We start from the raw sequence: 18889 nt of genomic DNA, 5'->3' as shown, positions 1-18889 counted from the left end.
TGTGGGCATGGCCAGAAAACAAAACAGAGCAAAAAATCCCAACCCTCTCTTTACTGAACTTTTTAATGTGTAAAACTGATAGGAATACTTGCTTATATCTAAAAGCATATGAGATTTAGATAAGGTGATCTATGTAATGGTATTTTCAAAACTGCATGAGACCTCATCATATAGTTTTGAAAATTATGAAGGTTTTTAACATATGCTTCGTTAGAAGCATAATACTTTCCCACTGTCAGCTAATATTCTTGTTTTCTAAAGCTAATATACTACGTTTTATCCTGGAATTCTCTGTAACTTCTTTTATGCTTGATGTTTGTCTGTTGTTACTATTATTAATATTTTGTCCACATCTTGTGGAAGTTCTCAGCCAGGGATTGAACCTGCACTATAGCAGCAACCCAAGCGGCAAAAAAAAAAAAATTCTATTTGCATATTCCTGTGTCTTCCTACTGTGTGCGCTCTCTTTTTTTGGCCAAGGCATGCAGCAGCTTGATGTGGGAATCTCAGTTCTCAGACTAGGGCTTTAACCTGGGCTGCAGTGGTAAAAGTGCTGAATCCTAACCCCTAGATCAACAGGGAATTCCTTCCCCCCCCCCCCCCCCCCCCCCCCCCCCGCTTTTTAGGGCTGCACCTGTGGCATATGGAGATTCCCAGGCTAGGGGTCTAATTGGAGCTACAGCTGCCAGCCTCTTCCACAGCCACACCAGCGCCAGATCCGAGCCTCATCTGGGACCTACACCACAGCTCACAGTAATGCTGGATCCTTAACCCACTGAGTGAGGAACCCTCAACCTCATGGTTCCTAATCAAATTAGTTTCCGCTGTGCCACTATGGGAACTCCCCTTTTTTTTCAGCTGTTCTTGTGGGATGTTCCATTCACAATTTGATTAAAGTCCACACTTACATATTTAGCTTTCAAATTTTTTTTTTTTATTGTGGTTGATTTACATGTTCTGTCAATTTCTGCTCTACGGCAAAGTGACCCAGTCATACATATATATATTCTTTTTCTCCTATTATCTTCTGGCATGTTCTATCGCAAGTGTTTTGTGATATATACAGCAGCGCCCTGCTTTCATGTTATTGATACATGGAGAAACTAGGCCATTTGTCCTGAACGTATTCCACATTCAGGATTTGTCTTTGTGTTCTTGTGTTTTTGCTTGCTTCTCTAATGCTTACAAAGTCATGGTTAGAAGCTTCATTTTTGAAAAAATTATTTTTGGCTCTGCATGTATCATTTGGAAGTTCCTGGGCCAGGGATCGAATCCACACCACAGCAGTACCAGAGCCACAGCAGTGACAATGTTGGATCCTTAACCTCCTGACCCACCAGGAAACTCCAGATTTAATTGTTTAGATGGGGAGAGTAGCATCACATAGGTGGTGCTGTGTATTGCCTTTTGCATCACATCAGGAGGTACATAATAATGAATGGTTGTCCCACTTTTTCTAGTTGTGTTCAGATAGTGTCAGCCCAGTTCTTCTATTATAGGATTCCCTATTAATTTTCACCTAATAGTTTAGCATCCATTGATGATACTTGAATCAATTATTTAATTAGAAGTTGTAAACTTGTATCATCATGCTATTTCTGTCATATTTATGCTTATGAGGTGCCATTTTTTTTCTCTGAAGAAGAGCTTTCCTTTGTCAGCTATCTTACCCTAAAGTATAGTTTCTACTGCAAAAGAACGATGAATGCTTAATTCCTTTCTTTTAATTACCAACTTCAAACTAAAGACTTGGTATAATGTTAGCAGGTTGGGTTTGTGGTTTAGGGTTTTTTTTTTTTTTTTTTTCTGTCTTGGTTTTCTATAGATCTTTCCTAATCTTTGAGTTTCATCATAGACTTGTGGGTTTATACCATGTGTTTGAAATAGTTATAGTTGTTCTTTTTTTTTTCTTTTTCTTTTTTTTGGCTTTTTGCCTTTACGTGAGCCACTCCCGCGGCATATGGAGGTTCCCAGGCTAGGGGTCTAATCGGAGCTGTAGCTGCCAGCCTATACCAGAGCCACAGCAACTCGGGATCTGAGCCACGTCTGCAATCTACACCACAGCTCACGGATTGTTAACCCACTGAGCAAGGGCAGGGACTGAACCCGCCACCTCATGGTTCCTAGTCAGATTTGTTAACCACATCACCATGACGGGAACTCCAGTTGTTCTTTTTTTTTTTCTTTTTTTGTCTTTTTTGTTGTTGTTGGTATTTCTTGGGCCGCTCCCGAGGCATATGGAGATTCCCAGGCTAGGGGTTGAATCGGAGCTGTAGCCACCGGCCTACGCCAGAGCCACAGCAACGCGGGATCCGAGCCGCGTTTGCAACCTACACCACAGCTCACGACAGCGCCGGATTGTTAACCCACTGAGCAAGGGCAGGGACCGAACCTGCAACCTCATGGTTCCTAGTCGGATTCGTTAACTACTACGCCACGACGGGAACTCCCAGTTTTTCTTTTTTGATGCACATGTTTCATCTTTGATCAGTGGGAACCATTTCAAGTTGGTAGCTGTTTTGCTCTTTTTTTTTTTTTTTTTTTGTCTTTTTAGGGCTGCACCCACAGCATATGGAGGTTCCTAGGCTAGGGGTCCAATTGGAACCGTAACCATCAATCTATACCACAGCAACACAGGATCCGAGCCATATCTGCGAACTACGCCACAGCTCACGGCAATGCTGGATTCTTAACCTGCTGATTGAGGCCAGGGATTGAACCCGCATCCTCATGGATGCTAGTTGGGTTTGCTAACCGCTGAGCCATGATGGGAACTCCACAAGTTGGTAGCTTTTTGACATGATCTATAAATCTTTGAAAAGTTTTTGCTTTCATGCACATCAAATGGCCCAGATTCACAAGTTCTTCCTGCACATGTGAAAACAACCATTTTTCAGTGCAGGCATACAGAAGGCCAACAGACACATGAAAAGATGCTCAACATTATTTATTATCAGGGAAGTACAAATAAAAACCACAATGAAATATTACCTCCCACCTCTCAGAATGGCTGTTATCAAAAGGCAGCAAATAACAAGTGCTGGCGAGGATGTGGAGAAAAGGGAACCCTCATGCACTGTTGATGGGAATGTAAATTGGTGCAGCCACTAAGAAAGACAGTATAGAGATTCCTCAAAAAAAAAAAAAAAAAAAAAGACCCTTGCTGTACAGTGGGAGAAAAAAAAAAAAAAAAGAACTACCATATTATCCAGCAATTCCACTTCTGGGTATTTATCTGAAGAAAACAAAAATATTAATTGGAAAACATATATATACCCCTGTGTTCACTGTAACATTATTTACAATAGCCAAGATATGGGAGCAACCCAAGTGTCCATCAGTACATGAATGGATGAAGATGTGGTGTATATATATACACAATGGGATGCAAATCAGCCATAAAAAAGAATGAAATCTTGCCATTTGTGACAACATGGGTGGACCTAGAGGATGTTATGCTAAGTGAAATAATTCAGAAAAAGAAATACTGCATGGTTTCACTTATATGTGAAATCTAAAAAACAAATGAACAAACAAAACAGATGCAGAGAACAAACAGGTGATTGCTAGAGGGGAAGGGAATTGAAAGAGGAGAGAAATATATGAGGAAGATTAAAAGGTTCAAACTCCAGTTGCAAAATAAATGAGTCAGAGGGATGAGATGTGCAATATGGGAAATATGGGGATAAAACAGGGTGGAGAAAAATACTCAATAACTATACAACAAAATAACTGGTGACATAGCATATGTAGACTTCTGGTGATGGTTTTGAAATGTACAGAAATAACCAAGTCACTACAGTTGTGTAATAGGAACTAATATACTGTCGTAGGTCAAATATACTTCAGAAACAAACTCAGAAAAAGAGATGAGATTTGTGGTTACCAGAGGAGAGGGTAAGGGGAGTAGAAGTTGGATAAAGACAGTCAAAAGGTACGAACTTCTTAGTTACAAGATAAATAAGTACTAGGGATGTAATATACAACATGATAAATAAGATGAACACTTCTGTATGTTGTATTTGAAAGTTGTTAAGAGAGTAAATCCTGAGTCTCATCACACGTGCAGTTTTTTCTTCTTTTTAGTTTTGTATCTATATGAAATGATGGATGTTCACTAAACATAAGATAATTATCTCATGATGTAGGTAAGTCATACTGTCCACCTTACACAGTGCTGTATGTCAATTATATCTCAATAAAACTAGAAGGAAAAAAAGAAAATGCGGAAATATTGAGAGCTCAAAATCTGGTTGCCAGGTCGCTCATTGGTAAAAATAACTTCTTTTTCTTTTTCTTTTTTTTTTTTTGTCTTTCCACCTTTTCTAGGGCTGCACCTGTGGCATGTGGAGGTTCCCAGTCTAGGGGTCCAGTCGAAGCTGTAGCCACCAGCCTACACCAGAGCCATAGCAACGCCAGATCTGAGCCGTGTCTGCGACCTACACCACAGCTCATGGCAACTCTGGATCCTTAACCCACTGAGCGAGGCTAGGGACCGAACCTGAAACCTCATGGTTCCTAGTCAGATTTGTTAACCTCTGAGCCATGACGGGAACTCCGATAAAAATATTTCTGAAAATATTTTTAAAAACTGCAAATTAGTATTGATTTTTACAATGTAGATGTCAGAATTAGGGCTTTTACTTCTTTACTATTTTGCCTTTTTTCCCCTCTTACATAAAAAATCTTGGTTCCTTGCAATAAGCATAATTATTTGCAATTTGCTATATTGTATATATACATAAATGACTTTAAAATGGTAATACTGATTTATTGCTAACAATAACAAAATAGAAATTCTTTGTAGTTCTTTATGTTCTTAGAACATATTCCACTAATATGCACAGTTAGAATATTGAGTTCTAAAGTCACTTGAAATAATTTTTTTCTATGTGGTCATTTTGCTTATTTCACGTACAGTTAGGTTTATTTCAGTTTATATCATTGAGAGACTTAAAAAATTGTATTATTTGGAACATGTAATACATAGTTATTTTGAAACTTGGAATATAGATACATAAAAAGAAAAAGTGTAAAAATACAAAAATTCCACCATTGGAAATATTCACTATTAAAATACTTGTTTAGCTAACATTTATTTATTAGAAACATAATATGTGTGTGTGTCTGTGTGTGTTTCCTTTTTTGTCTGCCCCATGGGATATGGAATTCCTGGGCCAGTGATCAAATCTGAGCTCCAGATGCAACCTATGCTGCAGGTGCAGCAGTGCCAGATCCTTAATATGCTGTGCCAGGCCAGGGATTGAACCTGTGTCCCAGCGCTCCAGGGACGCTGCTGATCTTGTTGCGCCACAGTGGGGACTCCTAGAAATGTATTTTGATTAGGATTGTTCTAAGTACAGTTACCCTATGAGGTAGTTGCTGTTATTATCCCCATTTTACAGATTGGGTATCTGAAGCTCAGAGATGCAAACTTGTCCAGGGGATGCATAACTAATAAGTGGCACAGCTGGGATTTGACCTTGACTTTTTTGCGGGGGGCGGGGGGTGCCATGCGCATTGCATGTGGAGGTCTTTGGGCCAGGGATTGAATGTGTGCCGGACAGCAACCCTAGCTGCTGTGATGCCAGATCCTTAAACTACTGTGCCACAAGGGAACTCTGACCCCTTTTTTAATCACTGCACATTTTGTTTTCAGTCTCTCTTTCTGGCTTGTAAACAGACATTTTAAATTTAATTTGTTTGGGTTCATCATACTCTTAACAGTGTCTTTTGAAGAGAAGTTTTCAATTTTGATGAAATCTTTTCATTCAGTATTTGTGCTTTGGTGTTACATCTAAGAAATTGTTACCTAACCTCAGATCAGAAAGATTTTCTCCTGTGTTCTTTCTCTAGAAGTTTTATAGTTACAGATTTTAAAGAGTCTGTGGTCTGTTTTTAGTTAATTTTTTTTTTTTTTTTTTTTTGTCTTTTTGCCATTTCTTGGGCCGCTCCCACGGCATATGGAGGTTCCTAGGCTAGGGGTTGAATTGGAGCTGTAGCTGCTGGCTCACCAGAGCCACAGCAATGCGGGATCTGAGCCATGTCTGCAACCTGCACCATAGCTCACGGCAATGCCGGATCCTTAACCCACTGAGCAAGGCCAGGGATCGAACTCGCAACCTCATGGTTCCTAGTCAGATTCGTTAACCACTGAGCCATGATGGGAACTCTTTTTTTTTTTTTTTTTTTTAATATCGCTATCCATTTGTTCCAGCACCTTTTGTTGAAAAGATGATTACCTTTTCTCTATTGAATTGCTTTTGTACCTTAAACATATTTTGCATGTATATATGTGGATTTGTTTTTGGACTCTTCTATTCTTTTGATCGATTTGCCTGTGTTTATGCCAGTAACACTATCTTGATAACTATAGTTTATAAATTTTGAAATCAGGCAGTTTCTCAATGTTTCTTTATGACTGTCTAGGTCTTACTTTTTGTGTAAATTTTAGAATTAGTTTGTCAAGATATCCAAAAAGCCTGCTACTGTTTTGTTGGGATTGTATTTAATCTACAGCTCATTTTGGGGTTAATCAACATCTTAACAGTATTGAGTGTTAGAACCTATGAGTTTGGTGTATCTCTCCATTTATTTAGGTGTTTGCTATGGACTGGCTTTGTGTATTCTGAAATTGATGTTGAAACTTAACCCTCATTGAGATGGTATTTGGAGGTTGGACTTTTTAAAGGTAATTAAGTCATAAGCAGGGACCTTTAGAAATGGGATCATTGCCCTAATTATATTAACGTATTTATTTATTTTGTCTTTTTAGGGCGGCACCCATGGCATATGGAGGTTCCCAGGCTAAGGGTCGAATTGGAGCTGCAGGCGCCATCCTACGACACAGCCACAGCAATGCCAGACCTGAGCCTCGTCTGCGACCTATACCGTAGCTACAGCAACACCGGGGATCCTTAACCCACTAAGCAAGGCCAGGGATCAGACCTGCATCTTCATGGATACTAGTCAGGTTCTTAACCCTCTGAGCCACAATGGAAAAGAGGCCTTGTAAAAGTGGCCTTTTCCCCTTTTCCATGGCCATATGTGGTTGTAGCAAAAAGACAGCTGTCAGTAAATCAGGAAGTAGGCTGTCACCAGACAGCAAATCTGCTAGTGCCTTGATCATGAATGTCTCAGCTTCCAGAACTGTGAAAAATACATTTTTGTTTTTTATAAGCCACCTAGTCTATTGTATTTTGTTATAGCAGCTTGAATCGACTAAGACAATCTTCTTAAATTTTCTCAGTAATCTTTTGTAATTTTCATTGTACAGGTCTTAAACATTTTTTTGCAGATAACATCCCAAAGTGTTTCATAATTTTGAGTATTGTAAATGGTGATTTTTAGGAGTTCCTGTTGTGGCTTATCGGTGATGAACCTGACTGAGGTTCTGATTCATGAGGATGCGGGTTTGATCCCTGGCCTTGCTCAGTGGGTTAAGGATCCAGCATTGCTGTGAGCTGTGGTGTATGTCACAGATGGGGTTTGGATCTGGCTTGGCTGTGGCTGTGGTGTAGGCCAGCAGCTACAGCTCCAATTCAGTCCCTAGCCTGGGAACTTCCATATGCCACAGGTGTGATCGTAAAAAAACAAAAATAAGTAAATAAATAAATGGTGTTTTTAAAAATTTCAGTTTCTGATTGTTCATTGGTAGATATACAGTTAATGTTGATCTTATGTTTTCTCAGCTTGCTAAACTTGTGTATTACTTGTATTATTCTTTTGTAGATTCTACTAGATTTCCTACCGACCATGTTATCTCTGAATAAGGACAGGTTTTATATGTTCTTTCCAGTCTAGATGTCATTTAATTCTTTTTCTTGCCTTATTACTGAATTTAAGGGGAAAGTCGTTCACTGTTGGGTATGATGTAGACTGTAGGTTTTTTTTTTATTTTCATTTTTTATAAATGCCCTTTATCAAATTGGGGAAATCCCCTTCTATTCTTAGTTACTCTGTCTTTCAGAAATGGATGTTGAATTTTGTTGAATGTTCTGTGTTTCTTGAGATAATCTTAACGGTTTTTCTCTTTTAGTTTGTTAATGTGGTGAATTGCACTGATTAATTTTTAAAATTCAACCAATCTTGCATTCCTGGGAAAAACCCCACTTTGTCACTATATATTATCCTTTTTATATATTGTTGGGTTTAAGTTGCTAAAATTTTAAGAATTTTTATATTGATGTTATGAGGGTTATTGTTTTGTAGTTTTCTCTCGTAATGTCTTTGTTTTGGTATCAAGATAATCTGTTTTATAGAATGAGTTGGAAATTATTCCTTCCTCTTTAATATTTTGGAAGAGTTTGTCTTGTATCGATATTTTTCTTTAGTTGTTTGGTAGATTTCACCAGTAAAGCCACCTGAGCTCTGACTTTTCTGTCTTTTTGCCTTTTTAGGGCTGCACCTGTGGCATATGGAGGTTCCCAGGCTAGGGGTCCAGTTGGAGCCGTAGCCGCTGGCCTACGCTAGAGCCACAGCAAATCGGGATCCGAGCTGCGTCCGCGACCTACACCACACAGCTCAGGGCAACGCCAGATTGTTAACCCACTGAGCAAGGCCAGGGATCAAACCGGCAACTTCATGTTTCCTAGTTGGATTTGTTTCTGCTGTGCCATGGCAGGAACTCCTTCTTTAGCATGTTTTGTGTTCAACCATGCCATTGGTTTTTTTATTGCCAAATAATATTCCATAGCATGGATATTTTATATTTTATTTATCCATTCAACAGTTAATGGACATTTGGGTTGCTTCCACTTTGTGGATATATGTTTTCATTTCTCTTGGGGATTACATTTAACACCTTACATTGCTAACAGTCTAGCTTGAACTGATAGTGACTTAACTTCAGTATCATATAAAAGACTCTGCTCCTGTATGATTCAGTCCTACCCCCTTTAAATGTTGTTACAAATTGCAACTTTATATACAATGTAGATGAACCCATAGGGCATTATGGTAAGTGAAATAAGCCAGACTTGGAAAGATAATAACACAGGTTTTTTTTTTTTTTTTTCTTTCTTCCTGGCTGCACCTGGGATTGAACCTGTGCCACAGCAGTGACCCTAGTCCACAGTAGTGGCAGTCCTGGATCCTTAACCTACTGTGTTACTAGGGAACTCTAACAGATTTATAATTTTGTGTGTTTTAAAAAAAATCCTGTACTAAATAAAAAGGGGGGTTGAGGATTGAACCCGTGTCCTCATGAATACTGGTTGGGTTTGTTACTGCTGAGCCATGGTGGGAACTCCTTACTACTCTTTAAATTAGAATTTAGTATCTGTATATAAGTATACATGTATACAAATACATGAGGTTCATTTTTTATTTTCCTTTTTTTCTCCCCTTGTCAAATTTAGGTATCAGTATATGCTAACCTTATATAATAACTTGGAAATTCAGCAACATTCATTCAGTAGGTATTTACTGAGCACTATTTACAGTCAGTATGCTTGGTTCAGGTGAACACAGCAAGTGGTTCTTGTAGTCATAGTGCTTAAAACCTAGTGGGGAAGATAAGACAATACATAAATCCTGTGTAAACTACAAATGGCAAAGCTGTGTTTGTCTCTTTCCATTTTATGTTTTCGAATAATTTAAAAAAAGGAGTAATCTCTTAAAGAATTGATACAACTTTAAATAAAAGCACCTATTCTGGTACTTATATGTACATAGAAGTATTTTATTTGCCTGTCAAATTACTTAACAACCTTGCCTTCTCCCCTCAAATCTTTGATACACTGTCAAGCAGTGCCATCTTTATATATATGTAAAGCTGAACCAATGGCATATGGAGGTTCCCAGGCTAGGGGTTGAATCAGAGCTACGGCTGCCAGCCTATACCGTAGCCACAGCAACATGGGATTCGAGCTGTGTCTGCAACCTACACCACAGTTCACGGGCAACACCAGATCCCCAACCCACTGAGCAAGGCCAGGGATCGAATCCACATCCTCATGTATACTAGTCAGATTTGTTTCCACTGTGCCACAACGGTAATTCCATCTTTATATTTTTTGTTCCCTGGTTATTTCATGTGTTCCCTTGAAGGTATGATTTCTCAAATTTGATGAGCAGGGCTCTTGTCTTTATGGAAAGAATTTATTTAAATTCCACATGACATTTTGAAATGGTCAGAATGATGAAATCCACTGCTGGAAGGACAGAAAATTATGTTTGTAATTATTTCTCTCAGGTCAGATTAATAGTCTCTGGTGTGATAGTTAGCTTCTTTTTATTTTAAGTTAACTGGTTATCTTGTATTGGCTACATGTAGAGTGAAATAATGTTATTAGTGTCAAATAGTAAGCATTTTCTTCTTCAGAAAAACATTGGTGTGGACTATGTATATTTACTGAGTCATAGACTCAACAAGTGATTATATGTGTTTGCCCTTGTAACTAAGAATATAAAGTATTGCTATCTTCTTACATGTTTGACTGTAAAAACTATTGAAGTACATAGCTATGGAAGAGTACATTTAGACCTTTTGAAAAGATTGTCAAGAGATTGTTTATTCCAGGCCTCTCTTTTTACAGAAGCCCTGGGTTTTTTTTTTCCCCCTCCCTTCTTTCTTTCAAAGATTTTGATTGGCTCCAAACCATCCCAAATTGATGAAATAAGTGAGACTAGAACCCAAGTTTTTAACTATTTGTAGTGCTCTTTTCTCTCTTGTATTTCTGGCATAAGTTGTGACTTTGGAAGAGTTGGGAGATGATTTTTTTTTTTTTTTTGTGAGTCTTAATGTATTCCTTTTTATTTGTTGTTGTTTCATGTTTATTGACATCAATATATTTTTTTCCATTTTTTTTGGCCACCCCATGGCCTATGTAGTTCTGGGGCAGGGATCAGATCCAAGTTATAGTTGTGACCTAAACTACACTGTAGCAACACTGGATCCTTAACCCACTATGCTGGGTCGGGGACTCAAACCTGCGCCCCATTGCTCCCAAGATGCCACTGATCCCGTTGTGCCACAGTGGTAACTCCAATAATATTAATAAGTGTAAAGGCCTTATAACCTAGGAAAAGCCTACTAAGGCTTGTAATAAGTGTTATAAGAAGATGATATTTTTGGTTGAACAGTTTCTTGAAATATTTCTCCCAGTTAATGCTTATTCACAATTTTAAAAAATTAAATTGGATAGGTCTGTAGCTGATTTCTTCTTAGGACATTGTATTCTTTCTTACTTGCTAAACCATAAATTACATTGAAGAAAATATGTTAAGTGAATTTTAATGAATTGGTTAAGATGCTGACTGGAATTTTTATGTTGTTATTTTTTTTTTTTTTGTCTTCTTTGGGCTGCACCTGCTGCATATGGCAGTTCCTAGGCTAGGGGTCAATTGGAACTGTAACTGCTAACCTATACCACAGCCACAGCAATGTGGGATCTGAGCCTCATCTGCGACCTACGCCACAGCTCATGGCAACGCCGGATCCTTAACCCACTGAGCAGCACCAGGGATTGAACCCGAATCCTCATTAATGCTGGTCCGCTTCGTTACCACTGAGCCACGACAGGAACACCCCTGACTTGAATTTTTAAGTTGACTAATGCTTTATGTCATGACTCCCTAGTCTAACTTTTTTTTTTGGCCACACCCAAGGCATATGGAAGTTCCTGGGTCAGGGATTGAATCTGAGCCACAGCCGTAGCAATGCTGGATTCTTAACCCACTACATACGGCCAAGGATCGAACCCGTACCTCAGCAGTGACCTGAGCCAAGCTGCTCCAGCCAGACTGTGCCAGATCCTTAACCTGCTGCCACAGCAGGAACTCTTTACTATTCTGACTTTTAACTAGTCAGTACTTTCCTGTTCTTATATTATATTGGTTTCATAGGCCTTATGATATCAGACTATTTATTGGTAACTACAGGAGATAATTGTTTAATTTAAATGTTATTTTTTTGTCTAGTTTTATTTCCACATTAAGTATTAGTTAGCTTTTAGAATTATTGTAATTTTCACAAAGTTTGAGAGGGCAAGAAGATATGAAAGGGCTACCTCTGCTAAAGATTAGACATTGTGCTAAATGCTTGGGGGATTAAAAGGAGCGTAGAGCCCAGAAAAACCCTTACTTTGATTTTTCTTGATCCATTTTGGAATTGGCTATAGTTCTTAAGTGAAGTTCTAATGAAATTGTGTCAATAATTTGTCCTGACAGTACTGTAATGTCTTTTTATATACCACTTGTTGCTTTTTAAATTTTAACTGGCATCTAACTGTAACCACTTTTTGTTAAACTGTGTGAAATGAACTTTGCATTGATTCACTAGTTGTTTTTGCTAAAACCTCGTTTGCAAGAGAAATTAGTGAGAAACCTGTACAGTACCACGACTTGACTTTAAAAATAACCTTTGTTTTCAGTAGTTTTCATAAGGAAAGCATTTTGTTGGATTTTAAGTCTGAAAGTTAGTCCATTAGCTTTCTGAATAGAATGAAAATAGGATTTATGTATTTGGGCAGGTGTGTACTATTACTATACCTGTGATTGTTCAGCTTTACTTTTTTCTAAGTGGCTACTCCCATCACTTAACAGATTTTATATTTATTTATTTATTTTTAATTCCTTTTTTCTTTTTAGGGATGTACCTGTGGTCTGTGGAAGTTCTGGGCTAGGGGTTGAATAGGAGCTGCAGCTGACACCACAGCCACAGCCACGCCGGATCCAAGCCATACCTGTGACCTATGCCACAGCTTGTGGCAACGCCAGATCCTGAGCCTACTGAGTAAGGCCAGGTATTGAACTCACATCCTCATAGACACTTATGTCGGGTTTCTTAACCTGCTGAACCACAGTGGGAACTCCACAGATTTTAAATGGCACTTTAAATGTTCACACTTGGGGTATTTTTAAGCGTTTCTGTTCTATTTCAATGATCTATTTATGCGTCATTACAGCACAGCTTTAAGTGTATCTTGTGGTAAATATTTTAATATCTGATGTTATTGGGATTTTCTTGGCTGTTGTGAATTGTTACTTCCATATGAACTTTATTTATTTATTTATTTATTTTCTGTCTTTTTGCTTTTTCTTGAGTTCCTCCCGAGGCATATGGAGGTTCCCAGGCTAGGGGTCTAATCAGAGCTGTAGCAACTGGCCTACGCCAGAGCCACAGCAATGTGGGATCCGAGCCACGTCTGTGACCTGCACCATAGCTCATGGCAACGCTGGATCCTTAACCCACTGAGCAAGGCCAGGGATCGAACCCGAAACTTCATGGTTCCTAGTTGGATTCGTTAACCACTGCGCCACGACGGGAACTCCTCCATTTTGTTTCTTATCTGGTCATTGTATATATGAAGGCTGTTTCAGAATATTAATTTTGTACCCAGAAACATCTTATTGTATTCTATTTTTTCAGTTTTTGGATTTCCCTGGGAAAGTGTCTTTTCTGACTTTTTATACCTTTTACTTCTTTCATCTGATGTTAAATAATAATGTTAAGCAGTTGTGATAATGGACATTTGACATCCTTGTCTGGTTTCTTGTGCTTGGTGAGATCTTTGTATAGTTCCCCCATTAGTATTCTCTGGCTTTAGTATTGAGAGATGATTTTTGTTGTTATTGTTACTGGTTTGGTGGTGTTTTTTTTTTTTTTCCTTTTTAAAGCCAAACCTGTGGCATATGAAAGTTCTCAGGCTGGGGGTTGAATTGAAACTGCAGCTGCAGGTGCACGCCACAGCCACAGCTAAGCCAGATCTGAGCCACATTTGTGATGTACGCCAAAGCTTGCAGCAACACCAAATCCTTAATCCACTGAGTGAGGCCAGGAATGGAACCTACATCCTCATGGATTCTAGTCAGGTTCTTTAACCCACTGAGCCACAATGGGAACTTCTTGTTATTGTTTTTAATCTCACATCAGGCAGCTGGCTATCTGATTTTTCTTCTTAGAATTATTAATATATGGTGAATTATATCAACAGATTCCTAATATTAAACTATATTGTATTCATTAAATCCTATTTGGACATGGTATATTTTTATAATGTACTACTAAATTTGCATTTTTTACTTTGAGGGGATTTTAAATCTATATTTATAATATGAAAATTTTCTGTAGTTTTTTAAATGAGATCATTGTCCATTTTTTAAAAAGTTAGCCACAACAGGAACTCCTGTGTTTTTTCCTTTTTTTTTTTGGCCATGCCTGTGGTATGCATAAGTTCCCAGGCTAGGGATCAAACTCACACCATAACAGTGACAACACTGGATCCTTAACTCAGCTGAGCCATTAGGGAACTCCAAGATATTGTCAGTTTCGATAATTAATACTTTCCTAAAAGATCATCCATTTTATCCACGTTTCAAATGTATTTATAAGGAGGCGAACAAAACAGTTACTTAGGATTATTTCATTTTATTTTATTTATTTATTTATTTATTTTTGTTTTTTCTATGGCCGCACCTGAGGCATATGGAGATTCCCAGGCTAGGGGTCTAATTGGAGCTGTAGCTGCTGGCCTACGCCACAGCCATGCCAGATCCGAGCCACATTTTGATCTACACCACAGCTCATGGCAGCACTGGATCCTTAACCCAGTGAGTGAGGCCAGGGATTGAACGTGCAACCTCATGGTTCCTAGTTGGATTTGTTTCCACTCTGTCACGATGGGAGCTCTTATACATGTGATTTTTATCATATGTATTTTGTATGAGTGCTTGTTGTATTGGTGTTAACTTTGTTTTCAGACTTGAAATTTGATGATTCCCAAAGCTGTTTTTCTTTTAAATTGGATAATTTCCTGGATTAATTTGTATCTTGGGAAATTCATGATTGCAGCTCATATGGTACTATAACTCTGACTGTGAGAGCTTACTGAGTTATTAAATTGCTACCATGTATTGGTAAGCTGTTTGTAGAGTATAATTTCATGTAATGGTAATATAATGAAGATACAAGAAGGGGAAGAATGAAAATTAGGACGTTAATATTCAGTTGCCATTGGGCTTTCTCTTCCCCTTATGAAGCTGCCTGGGTTTGCCAAGATGTTTTCATTCTGGTCTTCTACCTTTAGCTTCCTTCCCCTACCCTCCTCACTTTTCCCTTTTTTCATTCCTTACTCCATCTCTTCTGTCTCTTGCACTCTAGCTCCTTCTCTCGCTGCAGTTTAACTTGTTACCTGTTTCCCCATCTCTTTGCTCTTAGATGTCTTTCATCTTACTGATTCAAATTTGTCAGGTCTTCGGAGTCCTCATCCTTGCGCAGTGGTTAATGAATCTGACTAGGAACCATGAGGTTGCGGGTTCGATCCCTGCCCTTGCTCAGTGGGTTAAGGATCCGGCATTGCCGTGAGCTGTGGTGTAGGTTGCAGACGCAACTTGGATCTCACGTTGCTGTGGCTCTGGCGTAGGCCGGCAGCTACAGCTCCAATTCTACCCCTAGCCTGGGAACCTCCATATGCCGCGGGAAGCGGCCCTAGAAAAGGCAAAAAGACAAAAAAAACAACAATAACAAATTTATCAGGTCTTCTTCCTACAGCATTTGAACTGAAGTGGCACTGTAGTAACAAAAAAACCATTGCTTTTAATTATTGATCTCTTCAAGGAGTTCTACATTTTATTAGTGTAAAAGTTAATGAGTTCCCTCTGTGGCACAGTGGAATTGGCGGTGTCTTGAGAGTGCTGGGACTCAGGTTCTATCCTCGGCCCGGCACAGTGGGTTAAGGTTCTGGTGTTGCCACAGCTGTGGGTAGGGTTGTGACTGCGGCTCAGAACTGGGAACTCCATATGCCTCGGGGCAGCCAAAAATGAAAAAAAATTTAAAAAAAAGTTTGAGTTAAGAATGTGTGCTATAGTTACTTGAACTTTCTACTTTTCCTTTAATAGAAGCATTTATATCTATTTTAGTGGAAACTTATGATTTCTTATGCATTTTTTTCCTCTTGTGAGCATTTATAATTGTAAATTTGGACAAATGCATTTTTTCAGTTTTGTGCTTGCTTTTTTTTTTTTTTTTTTTTTTTTTGCTTTTTAGGGCCTCAGGTGAAGCATGTGTAGGTTCTCAGGCTAGGGGTCAAATCAGAGCTACAGCTGCTGGCCTATACCAATGCCACAGCAATTCGGGATCTGAGCCCTGTCTGCGACCTATACTACTTCTCATGGGAATGCCGGATCCTTAATCCACTGAGTGAGGTCAGGGATTGAACCCGCAACCCCATGGTTCTTAGTTGGATTCATTTCTGCTGTGCCTCGATGGGAACTCCTGTGCACATTTTTAGCAGTTATAATAATTCAGTTCAACATTTAAAAATATGTTAAAACTTATACTTATTTCCATTATTTATTTGCCCTTTTTTTTTTTTTTTTTGGTCTTTTTAGGGCTGCGCCTGTGGCATATGGCGGTTCCCAGGCTAGGGGTCTGATCGGAGCTGTCACCGCTGGCCTACACCACAGCCACAGCAACGCTGGGATATGAGCCACGTTGCAACCTATACCACAGCTCACGGGAACGCCAGATTCTTAACCCACTGAGCAAGGGCAGGGATCGAACCCACAACCTCATGGTTCCTAGTCGGATTCGTTAACCACTAAGCCACAACGGGAACTCTGACTATTCACATTCTTTTTTATTTATTTATTTATTTTATTTTATTTTATTTTTTTTATTTTCCCACTGTACAGCAAGGGGGTCAGGTTATCCTTACATGTATACATTACAATTACATTTTTCCCCCAGCCTTTCTTCTGTTGCAACATGAGTATCTAGACAAAGTTCTCAATGCTATTCAGCAGGATCTCCTTGTAAATCTATTCTAAGTTGTGTCTGATAAGCCCCAGCTCCCGATCCCTCCCACTCCCTCCCCCTCCCATCAGGCAGCCACAAGTCTCTTCTCCAAGTCCATGATTTTCTTTTCTAAGGAGATGTTCATTTGTGCTGGATATTAGATTCCAGTTATAAGTGATATCATATGGTATTTGTCTTTGTCTTTCTGGCTCATTTCACTCAGGATGAGATTCTCTAGTTCCATCCATGTTGCTGCAAATGGCATTATGTCATCCTTTTTTTATGGCTGAGTAGTATTCCATTGTGTATATATACCACATCTTCCGAATCCAATCATCTGTCGATGGACATTTGGATTGTTTCCATGTCTTGGCTATTGTGAATAGTGCTGCAATGAACATGCGGGTGCACGTGTCTCTTTTAAGTAGAGTTTTGTCCGGATAGATGCCCAAGAGTGGGATTGCAGGGTCATATGGAAGTTCTATGTATAGATTTCTAAGGTATCTCCAAACTGTTCTCCATAGTGGCTATACCAGTTTCCATTCCCACCAACAGTGCAGGAGGGTTCCCTTTTCTCCACAGCCCCTCCAGCACTTGTTATTTGTGGATTTATTAATGATGGCCATTCTGACTGGTGTGAGGTGATATCTCATGGTAGTTTTGATTTGCATTTCTCTTATAATCAGCAATGTTGAGCATTTTCTCATGTGTTTTCTGGCCATCTGTATATCTTCTTTGGAGAACAGTCTATTCAGGTCTTTTGCCCATTTTTCCATTGATTGATTGGCTTTTTTGCTGTTGGGTTGTATAAGTTGTTTATATATTCTAGAGATTAAGCCCTTGTCGGTTGCATCATTTGAAACTATTTTCTCCCATTCTGAAAGTTGTCTTTTTGTTTTCTTTTTGGTTTCCTTTGCTGTGCAAAAGCTCTTCAGCTTGATGAGGTCCCATGGGTTTATTTTTGCTCTAATTTCTATTGCTTTGGGAGACTGACCTGAGCAAATATTCATGATGTTGATGTCAGAGAGTGTTTTGCCTATGTTTTCTTCTAGGAGTTTGATGGTGTTCTGTCGTATATTTAAGTCTTTCAGCCATTTTGAGTTTATTTTTGTGCATGGTGTGAGGGTGTGTTCTAGTTTCATTGCTTTGCATGCAGCTGTCCAGGTTTCCCCGCAATGCTTGCTGAATAGACTTTCTTTTTCCCATTTTATGTTCTTGCCTCCCTTTTCAAAGATTAATTGACCATAGGTGTCAGGGTTTATTTCCGGGTTCTCTATTCTGTTCCATTGGTCTGTCTGTCTGTTTTGATACCAGTACCACCTATTCACATTCTTTTGCTCACTTTTTTTTTTTTTTTTTTTTTTTTTTTTGGTCTTTTGTTGTTGTTGCTATTTCTTGGGCCGCTCCCGCGGCATATGGAGGTTCCCAGGCTAGGGGTTGAATCGGAGCTGTAGCCCCCGGCCTACGCCAGAGGCACAGCAACGCAGGATCCGAGCCGCGTCTGCAACCTACACCACAGCTCACGGCAACGCCAGATCGTTAACCCACTGAGCAAGGGCAGGGACCGAACCCGCAACCTCATGGTTCCTAGTCGGATTCGTTAACCACTGCGCCACGACGGGAACTCCTCTTTTGCTCACTTTCTAATGAGGGTTTTTGTTTTTTTATTATTGAGTTGTAGAGTTATTTATATGTTCTAGATACAAGGCCCTTATTAGGTGCTTTGCAAATGCCTTTTCCCATTCTGTGGGTTGTCTTTTGTTGAGGCTTAAAAAAAAAAGCTGTTTAAGGGGCCATGCTCAGGTCATGCAGAAGTTCCTGGGTCAAGAATCGAACCTGGGGAGTTCCCATCGTGGCGCAGTGGTTAACGAATCCGACTAGGAACCATGAGGTTGCGGGTTCGGTCCCTGCCCTTGCTCAGTGGGTTGACGATCTGGCGTTGCCGTGAGCTGTGGTGTAGGTTGCAGACGCGGCTCGGATCCTGCGTTGCTGTGGCTCTGGCGTAGGCCGGTGGCTGCAGCTCCGATTGGACCCCTAACCTGGGAACCTCCATATGCCGTGGGAGCGGCCCAAAGAAATAGCAAAAAGACAAAAAAAAAAAAAAAAAAAAAAAAAAACGAACCTGATCCACAGTAGTGACAATGCTAGATC

The 18889-nt window shown here is 39.4% G+C and overlaps 1 protein-coding gene across 8 annotated transcripts in view; it reads left to right on the top strand.

The window, feature by feature from the left end:
- The window catches only part of UBAP1 (ubiquitin associated protein 1), a 73858-nt gene that overhangs the window by 11424 nt on the left and 43545 nt on the right, over positions 1 to 18889 (top strand). Inside the window, exon 1 of one of the 8 annotated variants that reach the window (XM_021064050.1) lies at positions 16135 to 16146. The gene's annotated coding sequence lies outside the window, so the exon portion shown is untranslated. 8 annotated transcript variants of the gene reach the window in all.

This window comes from Sus scrofa, chromosome 10, assembly GCF_000003025.6.
Source record: "Sus scrofa isolate TJ Tabasco breed Duroc chromosome 10, Sscrofa11.1, whole genome shotgun sequence".
NCBI classification, from domain to species: Eukaryota; Metazoa; Chordata; class Mammalia; order Artiodactyla; family Suidae; genus Sus; species Sus scrofa.
The sequence above is the reverse complement of the archived record's forward strand: the minus strand, read 5'-3'. Positions and strand labels throughout refer to the sequence as shown.